The sequence below is a fragment of the Mesocricetus auratus genome, unplaced genomic scaffold, assembly GCF_017639785.1.
Source record: "Mesocricetus auratus isolate SY011 unplaced genomic scaffold, BCM_Maur_2.0 Super-Scaffold_100006, whole genome shotgun sequence".
Classification (NCBI taxonomy): domain Eukaryota; kingdom Metazoa; phylum Chordata; class Mammalia; order Rodentia; family Cricetidae; genus Mesocricetus; species Mesocricetus auratus.
In genome coordinates, this window is record NW_024429190.1 from 29355032 (window position 1) to 29370282 (window position 15251).

Consider the following 15251-nt stretch of genomic DNA (forward strand, 5'->3'; position numbering starts at 1 on the left):
AAAACTATAGGTGATCTATCTTAATTTTCAAAAAAAATTTTCTTCCCACAAATAGTCCATTAAAATGTTGATTCAGGTCTTTAACTACCTGCAAAGTACAAACATTTAAAAAAAAATAACTAACTGGGGAAATGTACTTAGGAGTCCCAACAACAGCCATATGCAAAGAGGTTTCTTTTCTACCCCTGAGAACGACACATTTGCTAAAGGGCACTAGATCTTTGCCAGTCAACAAATTTCCCAACTGCTATGGAAAAAAAATCCTAAAAATACATCTTCACAGAAGGGTAAATCCACTTCTGTATTTCTCTGCGAACTGTGCTTTTCTCTTTAGGCTGTGGTTAGAATTCTTTTCAAGTTTATTGCTGCTGTGATCTTCTGTGCAACCCTATTTTAAGCTGTGGATGACAGAATGAACTCATAAGGTAGTACTGCAAGGGAGAAAAAGAGATTTAACACTGTGGTCAACATTAAGCTGGAATTGGTGTTGTGACATGCTTGGAGTTGGAAAAAATACGAAAACATGGAAGATATACTTAATTTCTCAGACACATATCAGAGCCTCTAAATGCTAATGTCTGCGACTAAAACTGTGTCTTCATAAACCTAAATGATGATTTCCTCCGGAGGGGTCAAGAGACAGAAGAGACTTCTGATGACAGGAATGACCATAGTGAGGAACTGATGTTGGTGAGTTATGGAGTATTTTTCCTTCCTGCTATATTATCTAATATATAATTTATAAACAGGAACACGCATGATCAAATTTATATGTTAAATATTTGTTTTAATGCAAGAAGAAAGACCAGAGGAAACACCCACAGATATTGCTGCTGGATTTAACAGTGACAGGACTGGAACAGAAGGACAGCATGTGTATCAATATTAGAGGTTGATTCTGGAGCAAGCTGAAAGGACAGATTAGGAGCAGATGAATAGAGGTACCAAAGAGTGCTCCAGTCCAAGGATTCTGGGCAACTGGCAGACTGAGGAAGGAGATTGCAGTAAATCAAAGGGTACAATTATCTGAAGGGGACAACTGTTGTTCTCTTCAGAAAGATAAAGGCCATTTGCTCTGTCACGATTCTCTTTACTGTTTCAATAATGTTTCACAACCAAATTCTTTCTATATAAAAAGCTACAGTATGGTAATAGTAAGACTCATTTAGTAAAACATTGCCAGTCTAATGTCAGTTATTGATATACTTGATAAACTGAAGGGGAATACCTTTTTCTCCATCCCATCTGCAACAGTTGGCAGATGAAGGATGATTATCATAGGCTGGAGATGCACTTACCCAGCTGGTATCATTCTTCCATTTCCCAAGTCAGCTTTGTGCCCTGACTCCAGTTTCCATCCCTTAGGTCTCATCTCTAATCCTGGAACAGAAGTGGCATGTCTATGGGTCTTCTCTGATGTTGGTACCCATAGCAGCTTCTGGAAATCAGTTTAGTGTAAGGGTGGGAATGATAAAATCAGGAACACCACATCTGCTCTTGGTGCAACGTAGCCATGCAAGTAGGAGTGCATTGATCACAAATTCCTGTCACCCTCTCTACGATGATCCTTTTCAAAACTGGCTAGTGGTACAAAAATGGATTGTTTCCTTGAGTTCTGAACTGCAGTTATAAATGAACAACCTCGCTTCAGGCAAAGAGTCCACTTATTTTTAATAAAGCCTGAGATCAATATAATAATGTATTTTTTAACACATGATTACAATTTTTCTGTTTATACTGATGGAAGTATATGATAGCTCCAAACTTCTAGGGGACCGAAACCATTCAGCTAATTTCAAGTAGGCCTTTGAGAGCTAAGTTGGTCCACTTCCTGCTTCTTTTTTCATCGAAGTGATAATCAAAACATCTTTGCTCTTAAGTGATTGAACTCATGCTGGTTTTAGCGGATGTGAGCGAAATAAAATCCACCTCAAGAAAATGTATAGCTATTGACTGAAATATTTTGACATTCCCTATATGCAATTTTGCTGATCTAATTAAATGCCTGTGAATATGCAAAATGAATAGTCAACATTCTTTTTTTAATAAAAAGGAAAAGCTTCAAATTGTAAGCCATGAATCTGATCACAACATTATTACAAAATTGATTTTTCTTCTTCACAAAGCTTACTTTTACACGACCCAATTGCAGACAGCATCCAGAATTTATGGTTCAATTTGATTTTGTTTAACTATGGTCATTAAAGGGACCACAAATTTGCCATTAATCATTGATTATATTCAATCAACTTTCAAGGTGACTTATGCTTTCTCACTCCTTGCTACATTATAATTCACCAAACAGGCTTCCTGGCATGAAACAGAACATTATCAGTAAGTAGTTGGAGAGCTCAGTTCAAATTGTATTATTTATTGATTATACTTGTAAATAACTATTCACTCAAAGACATTCTTGCTAATTTCAGATGTGTTAAACCCCATATCCTCAGAGTAAAAGGTTCACCTGTAAATAGAAAACTTCAGTGACAGAACAGATGACCTTGACTCAGTTTTTTGTCTGTTTGTTTGTTTGTTTGCCCTACTTTCTGTAAACTTAGAAGTTTCTACTCTATTGTGGCACGATGCTCTTTCCTATCATTTTTGTGGTGCCAATATAGGGAACAGCCAGAAGGCAGTACCCATGTGCCATTTCTCCTCATGTTTTCTGCTCTCTAAAACATACTCATAAAAGACTCTCCTCCTTGCAGGACAGATTTTTTTTCTATAGTCGGTGAGTATGATGCAATGTAGTGAATGTTAGAAGCCATTTCCATCCCTGCTTTCCACTCAGAATTGCCTAACAAGAAAGCTAAGAACAATCTTTTGGTCTTTTCTTTGGGGATGGTTATGAACACAGTGGAGCTTTTGCCACAAGGACACAGAAATATGAGACTGGAAAAGAGCAGGAGGCACAGAGGCTCACCCACTCCTTCAAAAGTGGTAATGGGAGTCAGCTGTACAAGAGACAATCTAGTAGCAGCTGAAGTTACATCACCATGGTCTAATCTTTTTGCTTCGGGTAACAGCTGCAATTGCCAGTAATAGAGTTGCAGGTACAATTGAAAATCCCCATCATAACTTCCACTCTCCCACTGTAGTATACATCTCATTTTTGGCACAAAATATTTCCCCAGGTCTTCTGGTAACTGGAAGACATCTGTGTGACCTTTTCTCTCCCTAGGATATCCACTGTTGTATACATCTCATTTTTGGCACAAAATATTTTCCTAGGTCTTCTGGTAACTACAAGACATTTGTGTGACTTTTTCTCTCCCTAGAATGTCTTTGACAGGGGAGGTTTTGCATAGAAAGCTCCTATTTATTGTATTGCTTTGCTTCTATATTTTCTTGAGATCATTTACGTGGGCCTCTGCCTATTCCATACAGGTGTGACAACAGCTTTAGCTGTCATCTTTGATTATAGCATTTTAATAATGTTGTTTATATATTCAACCTCTTGGAACATCGGTAAATTCTCCAAGTCTGAAAAAACAGCTCGGTCCTGCTGTGATCCCCACACCTAAGAAGTCATTGATGTATAACATAGACTGAAAGATACATACATATAAAATGTACACAAGATGGGTTACCCTGAAACATGGCAGTTTCCCTGAGGTTTATTTTGAGCTAAGAGACCTGAGAAAGAACAGACCAAAAAGAGAAAAAAAACTTTCACTGCCTTGTCCTTATTTGCCTAAAAGGAAACCCCATATCTGTATAGTTATCTCTCCTCCATCTCTCTACTCTCTCTACTAGTAGAACATGGAAGGTACCACGCATGTGTGGGCTTGTAATCTACCAACACTACAACTCAGCAGTCCTCCATGTTTTCTACTATTTCAGTGGCAAAGACACCCAGAGAATGCTATGATCTCTTCCTTTGCTTTGACTCTCCACTCAGAATGCATTATCCTTCTGTTAGAATGGTAAGTAGGCCCCTGCTTTACCCAGCTTAGTGCTTCAGGGTAATAGTGTGATTTAATCTTATCTTTTGCTTTTGTTTCTTTATTTGTAGGTGCCCAGACAATGAATCTAAAAAGATAAAAACACCTGTTTTCCACACAAACCAATGAGCCTGAAATTGGTAAAGATAAAAGTAATTGTTTTCTTCTCCTATACGACCATTTGTTTAGTTTATTATAGTTATGTGTTAATTTAACTTTATAGTTTTTAGGTTATAATTCTTATTTATCTTTATAACCTTAATAATGTTGAATACCAACAAATAATCAATAAGCGTTTGTTATATTGAGTGTTGAACTTGCTGCTGTCATCTTAATCATTGAAAATATTCAGCATTTGAAGTTTAGAAAAATGAGGATTAATATGAGCTGGATTTTGCAGTTGCAAGGGTATACCAAAGCAAGGGACCAGCATGTGCAAACACAAAGTGCTAGAGAATTTTGCCTTCAATGAACCAAAACTCTCATACAACTAAATGGCTGGGCGTGACACTAGGAGGCTAGTAGGTAAGTGCTTGGCAGCCCCAAGCTTCTTCAACGCCACACAAGCAATGCCATGAGCCATGACTCTAATCACACTAATAGTTGCTTTTTTTAAATTAATGGGTGTGAGGGTTGAAGAGTTCACTGTGAAAGTCAAGTCTTCACCAGGAGGGCTGCCAGCATAATATGCCTCTCTTGGCTCTGTGTTCATATATACCACTCATTGACGCTTTCACTCCCTACAAAGAAGTCCCGAATACTGATGGTGAGTTACAGTCTGCTAATGTCTATGAATTCTTATGAGGTAGTTTTGCTAGCACTGTATGTAAGTCCAAATGCCCAAACTGTTTGCCAAAGAGGCACAAGAAAAGTGTGCGCATCTACCTAGAACAGCATGCAAGTTGCTACTAAGAAAACATAACTGTATTCCTAATTGTTGGGGAAGTCCTGTTATTTGCCTGTGCATTTGTCAATAAAGTACTGTCTGGCCAATAGAAAACCTAGATAGGAGGGACTAGGAGTCGAGGAGGATTCTGGGAAGGGGAAACACAAGAGAGTCGAGATGTAACGCCATGAGGTAGGACCCCGGAACTATTCTCCGGTAAGAGACATACTTAGATTAACAATTATGGGGTAAATACTTAAGTCAGAGCTAGCCAGTAAGAGACAAGCAAAGCCAACAGCTTCATAATTAATATAGCCTCCTGTGTGTTTATTTGGGACTCATGCGGATCTAGAAACAGGCTCGCGTGGCAGAGCCCAGGCGGCTGGTGGGGGATAAACCAAAGCGGCTAGCAAGGAAAAGCTTCACTTAACACCTAATATCCAAACAAATAGTTAAATTATAGAGAATAGCTATGCTATATAAAATTGTAAAATCATGTGTGAGATTCTGAGGCAATTTTATTTCAAATTCTTTCCCATAGTCGGCAAAAGGAAACAGGCTCCAAAAGGAGATTAAGGCCTTTTGCTTCATAGATGAGTGAAATTTCCCCAAGAAAGCTGGTCCCCACAAAGCCTCAATTTCCATATTAGAAAATAATAGCCAGTAAAGCATGTCCTATTACTGTATCTAGCTGTTGAATCAGCATGGCAGATATAGAAAAGGACTGAAAATATCCACGCACTCACACACCACCATCACCAATAAAAATAAATCAATAAAATGGGCAGATGAGATAGTTCAGTGGATAAAGACACTTGCCACCAAGCCTGATGACCTGAATTTGGTCCCTTGGACACATATACTAAGAGGAGAAAATCATCTATCCCAAGTTGTCCTCTGACCTCCACACACATGCACATACACATAACCACAAATAAATATTAATATGGAAAAATTAAATAACTTAAGGCCTTTCCTTTTTCTGTTCCCATCTCTTGGATCCTAATGCATGAAGCCAAGAAAGCAATAGTAAAAGAATCTGAAAACCCCAAATAACAAGGTTGGAAGGAGGGTGAGAAAAACTTGTTGCAGAAACTACAGGGAATGCCTTGTTTTGATTCAGAGCTGGTTGGGAATTAATGATGCCTAGTGGTTAAGAGCACATTTTCTATATAAGGTCCCTCCCCTTCGTATGTGACTCAGGATGAGACTGTACTGAATTACTATTGTCATCGCTGCTGAGTTAACTAGTGACCTGGCACTGTAAATGTGCTCTTCAGTGTTTTGCATTTAAAGCCTGACTAATCATTGGCTTATGTTTGTTGAATCAAATAAGACTGGGCTAAATGCATTCCATCACCTTCTTTCAGCTGCTAGTATGGCTTTATCTTGTTACTGAAAGGAGATGAATGGGCAGAGGGAACACAATTGTGATTCTTCTATCTATAGTAAACAGCATTGGCAAATCTTCAAAAGACAAATGAATCAGTTACTTTCCCTCACCAATGGAGACATAGGAGAAGGGACAGGTCAAGGCAAGAGAGACCAGAACCTTTCCCTTGAGGCCTCATGGTTTCAAGACAGTGGCTAATGCTGCCTCTTTTTATTATCCTGTCTGAACACTCGCAGCCTTGTAAGGTCTTTTTCCTTCTGTGACTACATCTTCAAAGAGCACAAATGAGAGTGATAACATCAAATAACCTAATGCCTTGGAGTCAACAAAGGCAATTTGGAGAAACATGAACTCAGTAGCTAGCAGAAGAAACATATGAAGGAGATGAGGAGGTGTCTGGAGTATGAAGCGGGAAATCCATTTTGACTAAGCAGCATCCTGTAAGTGGAAAGCTGGTGGACGACCAGGGGTTCCTGCTCTCTGGAGGAGCCTGGGCTGGGGAAACAGGCAGCCAGCATTACTCATTTTGCCATCTTATTGGAGCAACTAGCCTTGGAATTTATTTTCTTTACTGATAAAATATTATTGTTTTTAAGACCCAGTCAAACAACATGTTTATTGAATACCCAGTAGAATGTCTGTATAACTTGTGACAGACAATCAATAAAGAGAAGCCCCTAGTTTTGGTACCATGACCTCCAACCATCATCACCAACAGGACCATCACTACAAAGAGTTCAGGTGCTACCACTGCCAAAGTCTGCTTGTATCAGCTCATTTAAATCTATCATAGATTTCCAGTGGTTTCTAGATAATGGTTCTTTTATAAAAGATTCTTGTGTTATTTTTTATTTAAATTAGAAACAAGTTTGTTTTACATGTCAATCCCAGTTCCCTCTCCCTCCCCTTCTCCATGCTCCCCACTGGCCCCCTATCCCATTCCATTTCTGTTCCCCAGGGAGGGTAAGGCCTTCCATGGGGCATCTTTAAAGTTTGTCATATCATTTGGAGCAGGGCTCAGTATGTGCCTGGCATCACCCTCAGTGCATATAGATAAAGGTCCCAGGGATTCTTTGGTGTAGGTGCTGCCTGTATTTTTGAGTTTTGCACAAGTCACATGGAGACTGAGTAACTTAACCAAAATTACACAGCTGAAAAGTAATAGAGTGGATATCTAAGCCAGAGTTTGTGACCGCCATTTTCTCTCTGAGTCTGCTGCTCACCTGGTGGGCAGGACAACAGAAGTAGCCTCAAAATGAACTGCTGAACTCTGAGGATCATCTTGAGATTGAATAGACTGATTTCTTTGTGTTATGCTTATTCATGCTGCATTACAAGGGGCATTTCAGAATCACAAGTAATAGTTTCTCTTCACTCCTCACCCCATTCCCTTACAGATGTATTTCAAGACACTCAACAGTGAGTCTGCATGCAAGGTGGCCTTCTACTTCTGCTTGAGAATTGTTCTGTTGATTAAAAAGACATTGAGAATTATGTTTGTTCAGAAAGAAGTCACTTTCCTAATCTGTTTCAGAGGGGTTCTAACACAGCAGGGCACCAAGATGGAAGCCTCGCAATCTGATGAGCTATTGATCTGCAGAGAAAGGATGTCTGTCAGGAATACTAAGAAAAGTGTTTAGAAACCCCACTTTGTCAATTAGGCTTCTGTTTCCCATTGGGAAGGTACTTACTTCTTAGGGCCATAGGTGGAAGAGACAAAATGAATTACCTTTGTTCATTTTTCCCTTCTGTCATGACCTAAAAAAATAAAAGAGAGACAGTGGGTGGGGAGTAGAATAGGATCGGAGGGAAAGAGCAGGTTGGAAACTGGACCTACCCTTACAATGAGAGATGAATGATGGAGAAAGGAGGAAGGACACCTGCTGACAACTGTCATCTCCACACATGTACCAGAGCAAAATGATATGCAATGTTGAGAAGACAAGTGCTGCACTTGTATTTATAAATCTGGGGCACATGCCTTGCTTTGCCGAACTTCTGTAAGTTAGTACTTATTTAAAGACAGACTAAAGCACCAGCCAGGGACACATAGGGAGCAAATGCAAATGTCAGGTTTGGGGATTTGGTTATCCAAGCACTGGGGTAGGGGGAAACTGAGAGCACATGACAAATCTAACTCAAAATACATCAAGACTCAGCTTTGGGGCTTGTGAGATGGTTCAGTAAGTAAAGCTGCCATATCCCAATGCCCGAAAACCAGAATTTGATTCCAAGAAATCTACATGGTGGAGGGAGAAAGCCTACTCTGATCTGTGCATATACATGGCTATGCATACAGAGAGATAGACACACACACACACACACACACACACACAGACATACACACACTCACACAAACCATATGGGTAGATAGACAGATTATAAATAGATCATAGATAGATATAGATATCAGATAGATAGATATGATTAAAACATTCAATTAAGCAGTGTTGAAATGAGGCCAGTCAGCTCCATGATCTTATTTGTATTTTTGGCTTATAATTTATATCTTCTTTTATTGTTTTACTTTTATTCTGAAGAATAATTAACTCCTTCATAATATATCTACATTTTAAGTGCCCTGGGGTGTGTGAAAAAGGTTGAGATGCCAAGCAAACATGAAGAATTCAAAAGATTCTGCGTGGAGACGTTGATTGTTGCTATGTGCAACTGTACAATTCCAAGTTTGTCTGTGAGAATGCAGTTTTGGACAGTGAGTGCCGTGGGTGTGGATTTATTACCGAGAGGTGCAAAACAAATGAAAAGCAAGGAGACAGGTCAAAAGAATAAGGTATTTTCTCAGCAAGAGAAAAGTTTTCAAGGTACTGAAGCACTCCGAAAAGTGAACAATGGAAACGACAGGCTGAGATAGAATTTGCTGAGGTTTCTCCTTCCCGTTTTCAAATTCATCATGAGTATTCTAAAGAATTATAGAAAGGGAAACATGACGTCAAATGTTATGAAGAAATCAGAAGACATGATTTAGTATAAAGTGGGAAAGAGGAGATGCTATCAGCATTCATTTTTGCTAATACAGGGTATAAATTTTATCGAAGAAATGTAGAAAATACCAGAGGAAACTAAATGTAATCATCATTTTATTTTCCTTCTTAACACAGACCATCTATAGCTAAATTGTCATCTCACTTTTACCTTTGGATGTCCCCTGCTTTGACCACTGCAGGTGTCCATCCTCTTTGCATCCTAAGCCATCTGTCTTTGAGTAGCTTAGCTGCTGAGAACTCAAAGTCCAGTTCTAGTTAGCTAGAGCTTAGCTGAATTGGACGGGGAGTGATCTCCTCAAGAAGAAGCAGGGTGTAGGAGATGAAATCCACAGTTAGGGAAGAGACACTCTTCTGGCTGTTATGATAGCAGGCTTTGACCCTGGCACTAGCCAGAAGGTAAATACAATGGAGTACGAATGTCATTACCTTCCTGTGGGTTAGACCCAATTCCAAATCTTATCATTTCCTTTCACTAAATCTTCCCATTCCATTTTAACTACATGTTCAGTGAATTATACAGAATGTAGAGCAGCAATGGATATAATGACTTTGCCTCTTGGCTACTGTGAATGCCAGTTCTTACTGCCCAGTAATCTTTCTTCTCAGCAGCATTAAAGAAAATAACATCAAAGTAACAACCACAGAGGATTAGTATAACTCTGTCAGCTTGCTTATAATGTGTGTATGCCAAGAGCATGAGCTACTACAATTGGTATCTATGTGAGATTTTCTGGAGTGTCACGGGCAATAGATTTGAAATTATTCATATAGTAAGCTCTACCTTAAATCTTTTATTATTGTAAAAATTATTCTAATACGAAACTCTTAAAGAATGGGAATAATGCATCTGTTTTTCATATTCCCAAGCCTGAGCACAGTTCTTTGCTACATGTTCTCAGCACTCATTTATCAGGCAAGCAAGATTTTTGTGGTTCTCAGTGCTGTGCTTGATATTAAGACAAAGTATAAGTGTATAAGACAGAAGTGAGTCCTGCAGCACTGGGTGCTCAGATCCTTTGTAAGTATTTTTTTTAAAGAAAGGAATGGTTGCTTGTACTCAGACTGGACGAGTGACTATGATAAGGGCACAGTGATGGGGTACCAAGTATTTTCATCATAAGGGCATATTAGTATTCATTCTGTAGTAATGATTCTATCCACATACACTCTCAATGCTTTTGCTTTGAGTTAGCCTTCTATCCAGACATCATCCAAATCTCTGGCTCAGGATGAACACAAGACTCATGTCTTGTTGCTTAAAAACCCTCCATGCTGCTACAGAGAGGTACCAGACAACATAAATCTCAGAGACAAGGCTGACTACTTGACCAGAGGAGCCTGACTAACCTTTGAAATGACTGATGGCTTTCCTGGATCCTCCCTGTATACCTGAGATGGAGGACAGATCTTTAGGATGGTGACACAGTCTTCTCAGAATAAAACACCATTTAAAGATACAATTTCTGCTTTTGTTTGTTTGTTTTGCATGTGAAAGGAAGACAGGCTGCCAAATACACTGGCATGTGTGTATCAGGGCAGAGACAATGTGAGCTTGAAAAGAAAGTTAACTTCAATGTGGTTCACACAGCATAATTCAACCAACCCATAAAATGTGTGTGTGTGTTTGTGTGTGTGTGTGTATGTGTGTGTGTGTGTGTGTGTGTGTGTGTGTGTGTGTGTGTGTAGTATGTACCAGTTATATATCTCATTGCTGTTACAAATTTCTGACAAAAGCTAATCAAGGGAGATGCAAATGGCCATTTTTAAAACATGTTGTATTTTTTATTTATGTGTATGTGTCTGTGTCTGTTTTTATATGTTCATTGTGTGTAGATGCCTATGGCAACTACAAGAGATCATTGTACTCTCTGGTGTGGGAGTTAAACCTATGGACCTATTCTAAATTCCTTTCTGTACTTACCCTCCTATGATCTGTGAATGTCATCCTTCTACTTTGGGACACCAGAACTGAGAGGCCAGTGATTTCCTGGAAATTTTGTGTGACAGTGTGTGTTGAGCATCCTAATTCCTGAGTTAAAGCCCATCTTAGAAAAGGGAAAAAACCCAACCCCCCCAAACAAAACAAACAAATAAAAAATGTCTCCATCAAAACCAAAGATATTCCACTTTTCTTGTTATCAGTTTTCTTGTTACTACAGATTTCCTCATCTCAGCAGATTTCTAGAACCTTGACTCAGGCTTCCCTGGTTCCCTCACTCTTACATCCTGCATGTCTGTGGAACCAGCACCACATGGAGGAGGCCAAGTTCTCATGCTGGCTTCAGATATAACCTGGTCCTCTTCTACTGCATTTGCAGTGACCTCTATGCACCTGTCCATAAACCACAGGGAAAATGTATCTGTAGGCAGCTCTATTGGACAAGAATGTCATGAAGACTTTCTTTGTTTGGGAACTCTTCTTTTAAATGAATTTGCAATTTTATGTGACAGAACTTTCCCTATATGAGGTCCTTGAGGAAGCTTTCTAATGACTACCCAAAGCACAAGGTTTCTTCTTAATGGGGCTCAGCATTATATCCACTTTATCTAAACTTGCTCTGCATGCTATTCACAGTTTAGTTCATCCTTTTCTCTTTGCCAATGAGGCTCCTTCTAGTAACAGAGAAACTGACATGGTGGAACTGGTTGAACTGGGACCCCTGCTGGAGGAGAAGGGCAAGCTGGCAGCCACCAGCGCAGCCAAGGCTGAAGAAGAATAGACATTCCCAGTGCCTCAGGGAAACGAGGAGGAGGTGCAGATACTGATGCTTCCTCGGCAAGCTCACCATGCCATGGAGGAGATGGAGGAGTTATTATATAAGGTCTGGGAAGGATATTGGAGAGCCATCCCATATGATGTACTTCCTTACTGGCTGAAAGACAATGACTACCTGTTACATGGCCATAGACCACCTATGCCCCCCCTTTCGGGCTTGCTTCAAGAGCATCTTCCGCATGCACACAGAAACTGACAACATCTGGACCCATCTGCTTGGTTTTGTGCTATTTCTCTTTTTGGGACTCTTGACCATGCTCAGACCAAATATGTACTTCATGGCTCCCCTGCAGGAAAAGGTGGTGTTTGGGATGTACTTTCTGGGTGCAGTGCTCTGCCTCAGCTTCTCCTGGCTCTTCCTCACCATCTATTGTTGAGGAAGTCTCTCAGGACGTTTTCCAAACTGGACTATTCAGGGATTGCTCTACTGATTATGGGAGCTTTGTCTCCTGGCTCTATTACTCCTACTGCTCCCCACAGCCACGGCTCATCTACCTCTCTATTGTCTGCGTCCTGGGCATTTCTGCCACCATCGTGCCACAATGGGATCGCTTTGTCACTCCTAAGCACTGACAAACAAGAGCAAGAGTGTTCCTGGAACTTGGCTTGAGTGGTGTTTTACTGCCATGCACTTTACAATCGCTAAAAGTTTTGTCAAGGCTCCCACCGTGGGCCAGATGGGCTGGTTCTTCCTCATGGCTGTGAAGAAGCTAGTCTGTATGTTGCTCACATTCCTGAGCACGTATTTCCCGGAAAATTTGAGCCATGGTTCCAGTCTGATCAGATTTTCCACGTCCTGATGGTGGCAGCAGCTTTTGTCCACTTCTATGTGGTCTCCATCCTTAAGGAATTCCGCTACAGTCTAGAAGGTGGCTGTACTGAGGACTCCCTTCTCTGAGCCTTCCCACCCGTGGTGAAAAGTAAGAGGGGGAGTCTGAGTTATCTGTTTCTAGAAGAAACCTCTTAGAGAATTCAGTACCAGTCAGCTTCAGCTCACTGTCACAGCCACTGGGCAATAAACCTCCCCTTTCCATTCCCTGGCTGGGTGCCACCTCCTAACCAAGGGGCCAAGCTCCTGGAGTACAATGGAAGTGAGAGAGGAGTGATAATATGAACGAATTAGTCAAGACCCAGAGAATTAGCTGACCCAAGCTAGTGGGAGAGCAATGACTCAGGTCCGACAAACGGGGAAACTGCATAAGACCAAACTTAACTCCCTTAATATTGGTGACAATGGTATGACTGGGACAATATCTGAGGCTACTGCCAGTGGGTCCAAGACCTAATACTAATGTAGAAACTGACTAGTGGAGACCATTCTATATGGAGAGATACCTTGCTCAGCCTAGACACAGGGGGTTGTGTGAGATGGAGAGATGCCTTGGTCCTGCCTCAACAAGATGATGGGACAGACTTAGTAGACTTCCTAAGGGATGCCTTACCCTCTCAGAGGAGCAGATGGGAGGTGGAGGGGCAGTGCGGGGAGCAGGTGGAGAGGAGGGAATTGGGATTGAAATGTAAAAAATAAATTAATAAAAAATGTAAAATAATATTAAAAAAGAAAAGAAAGAAAAAGCCTGAGATAGATAAGTTTTGTAACTTTATTTAATAAAACATTCTGATTTGAAGATATTTTAGCCTGTTAATCATACGTTTTATTTAAGACAGATATAATTAAGAGCAACTGATATGGTGCTGTCTCCGCACATTTTTACTGAAGGTCCAAGACACTTGTCTCAGACATCAGGAGTACCATAAGGTATCGTAGACTGTGGTTTAAACAAAAAACAGGAGGCAGGGAGACCCACTTCCTAGTTTCAAAATAGTTATCATCTTGCTGATCTCACATGATAGGAAAAAGAAAAGATAGTTTTGTTTTGTTCTCTCTTTTATAAATGAACGAATCTCATTTACATGGGACCCAACCCTCATGACTTAGTTTCTTCCTAGGGTTCCACTTCCTGGTGGTATCACTCTTAGTGTCACAATTTCATCACATGATTTTGGGGGAGGCACACACATACACACCATGACAGCATTTATTCCCGGTTGTCAATCATATTGGTCTCCACCTCCAAGAATCTATGCACCAGATGCTCACTATGGTCAGTGTTGGGTTAGTGATTGGTTAGAGAGTTCCACTCCACTTGTCACTATCTGGGGCATCCTTCACCCGCCATCTCAGCTTCATAGATCTATGTTGAACCTACTGAGGACACACTGCATAACCACAGCAGTTCAGCTACACTCTTTGGCCTATTCTGTCTTCCCTGCTTTCAGCTGTGTCTCTCCTGAAGCATATTCAAGTGCTTGCCAGTGGACCTGAAAACTTGATTCTTAGATAATCAATACCCAAGGACATGAATACCCTCTCATTATGAGAGTCTCTTTCTGAAAACCTTCCCCAAACACTGAGTCTATTTGTGAGATAGCCATGTGCAATGTGTGTGATTTAAATAAGAATAAAATTGCTTCCCCATAGTCAGGTGACAAAAGCCAGAGGTCCAGAGGTCAGATTCAGGCCCAGGCTGACTTCAGGGTTTCCCTCCCCTGTCTTATCCCCAAATTAAGAATGAGTTTGTGAATAAAAGAAAAAAAATCAATGCTATTCTCCTAATTTCAGAAAACTGGATTTGGGTAAAACAGAAATACTATTAATTACAAGTTTTAAAAATGAGTGACATAGCCTCTAAGTATTCTGACACCTAACAAATGCCAAATGCGTGTGTTCCCACCTCTCTCTCTCTCTCTCTCTCTCTCTCTCTCTCTCTCTCTCTCTCTCTCTCTCTCTCTCTCTGTCTGTCTCTCATATTAAATGGCTGAAGGGAACTGGCCTTCAGAGAAATCCTCTCAATGTGAGTTTTTGTGTGGAAGATACTGAAGTAAAAAGTAGAAAAACAATTTGCCAAAGGTCGCATAGATAGTGGAACTTAAAATAAGCCACCCTGCCACACAGACATATGGGAGGCAGGTAAGGGGAGTGGGCTATTAGCTTTACCTCAATCCCAAATCACTGATGCATGAAACAACAATAGAGTTTCTACAGTCCTACATTTTGATGAATTTTAAACAATCCACTGATGACCAAGTTTTCAGGTATGAAGCATATGCCAACAGGCAGAAACATGTACAAGCAGGATGATATAAAAACCATCCTTCATTCCCACTTCACTTCAATAAGCACGGTGATTTAATAACTCATTATTTGAAAGAGATTCAATCAAGTATTCAGCTGCCTAAAAATCTA

The 15251-nt window shown here is 40.3% G+C and overlaps 1 long non-coding RNA gene and 1 pseudogene across 1 annotated transcript; both read left to right on the forward strand.

The window, feature by feature from the left end:
• Window positions 1–354: 354 nt before the first annotated feature.
• Window positions 355–4097, forward strand: LOC121140677. Its single transcript, XR_005877605.1, has 3 exons — window positions 355–690; window positions 3844–3926; window positions 4016–4097. It is a non-coding gene; the product is annotated as an uncharacterized LOC121140677 (long non-coding RNA).
• Window positions 4098–11747: 7650 nt separating this feature from the next.
• LOC101822463 lies at window positions 11748–13510 on the forward strand (annotated as a pseudogene).
• Window positions 13511–15251: the final 1741 nt, after the last annotated feature.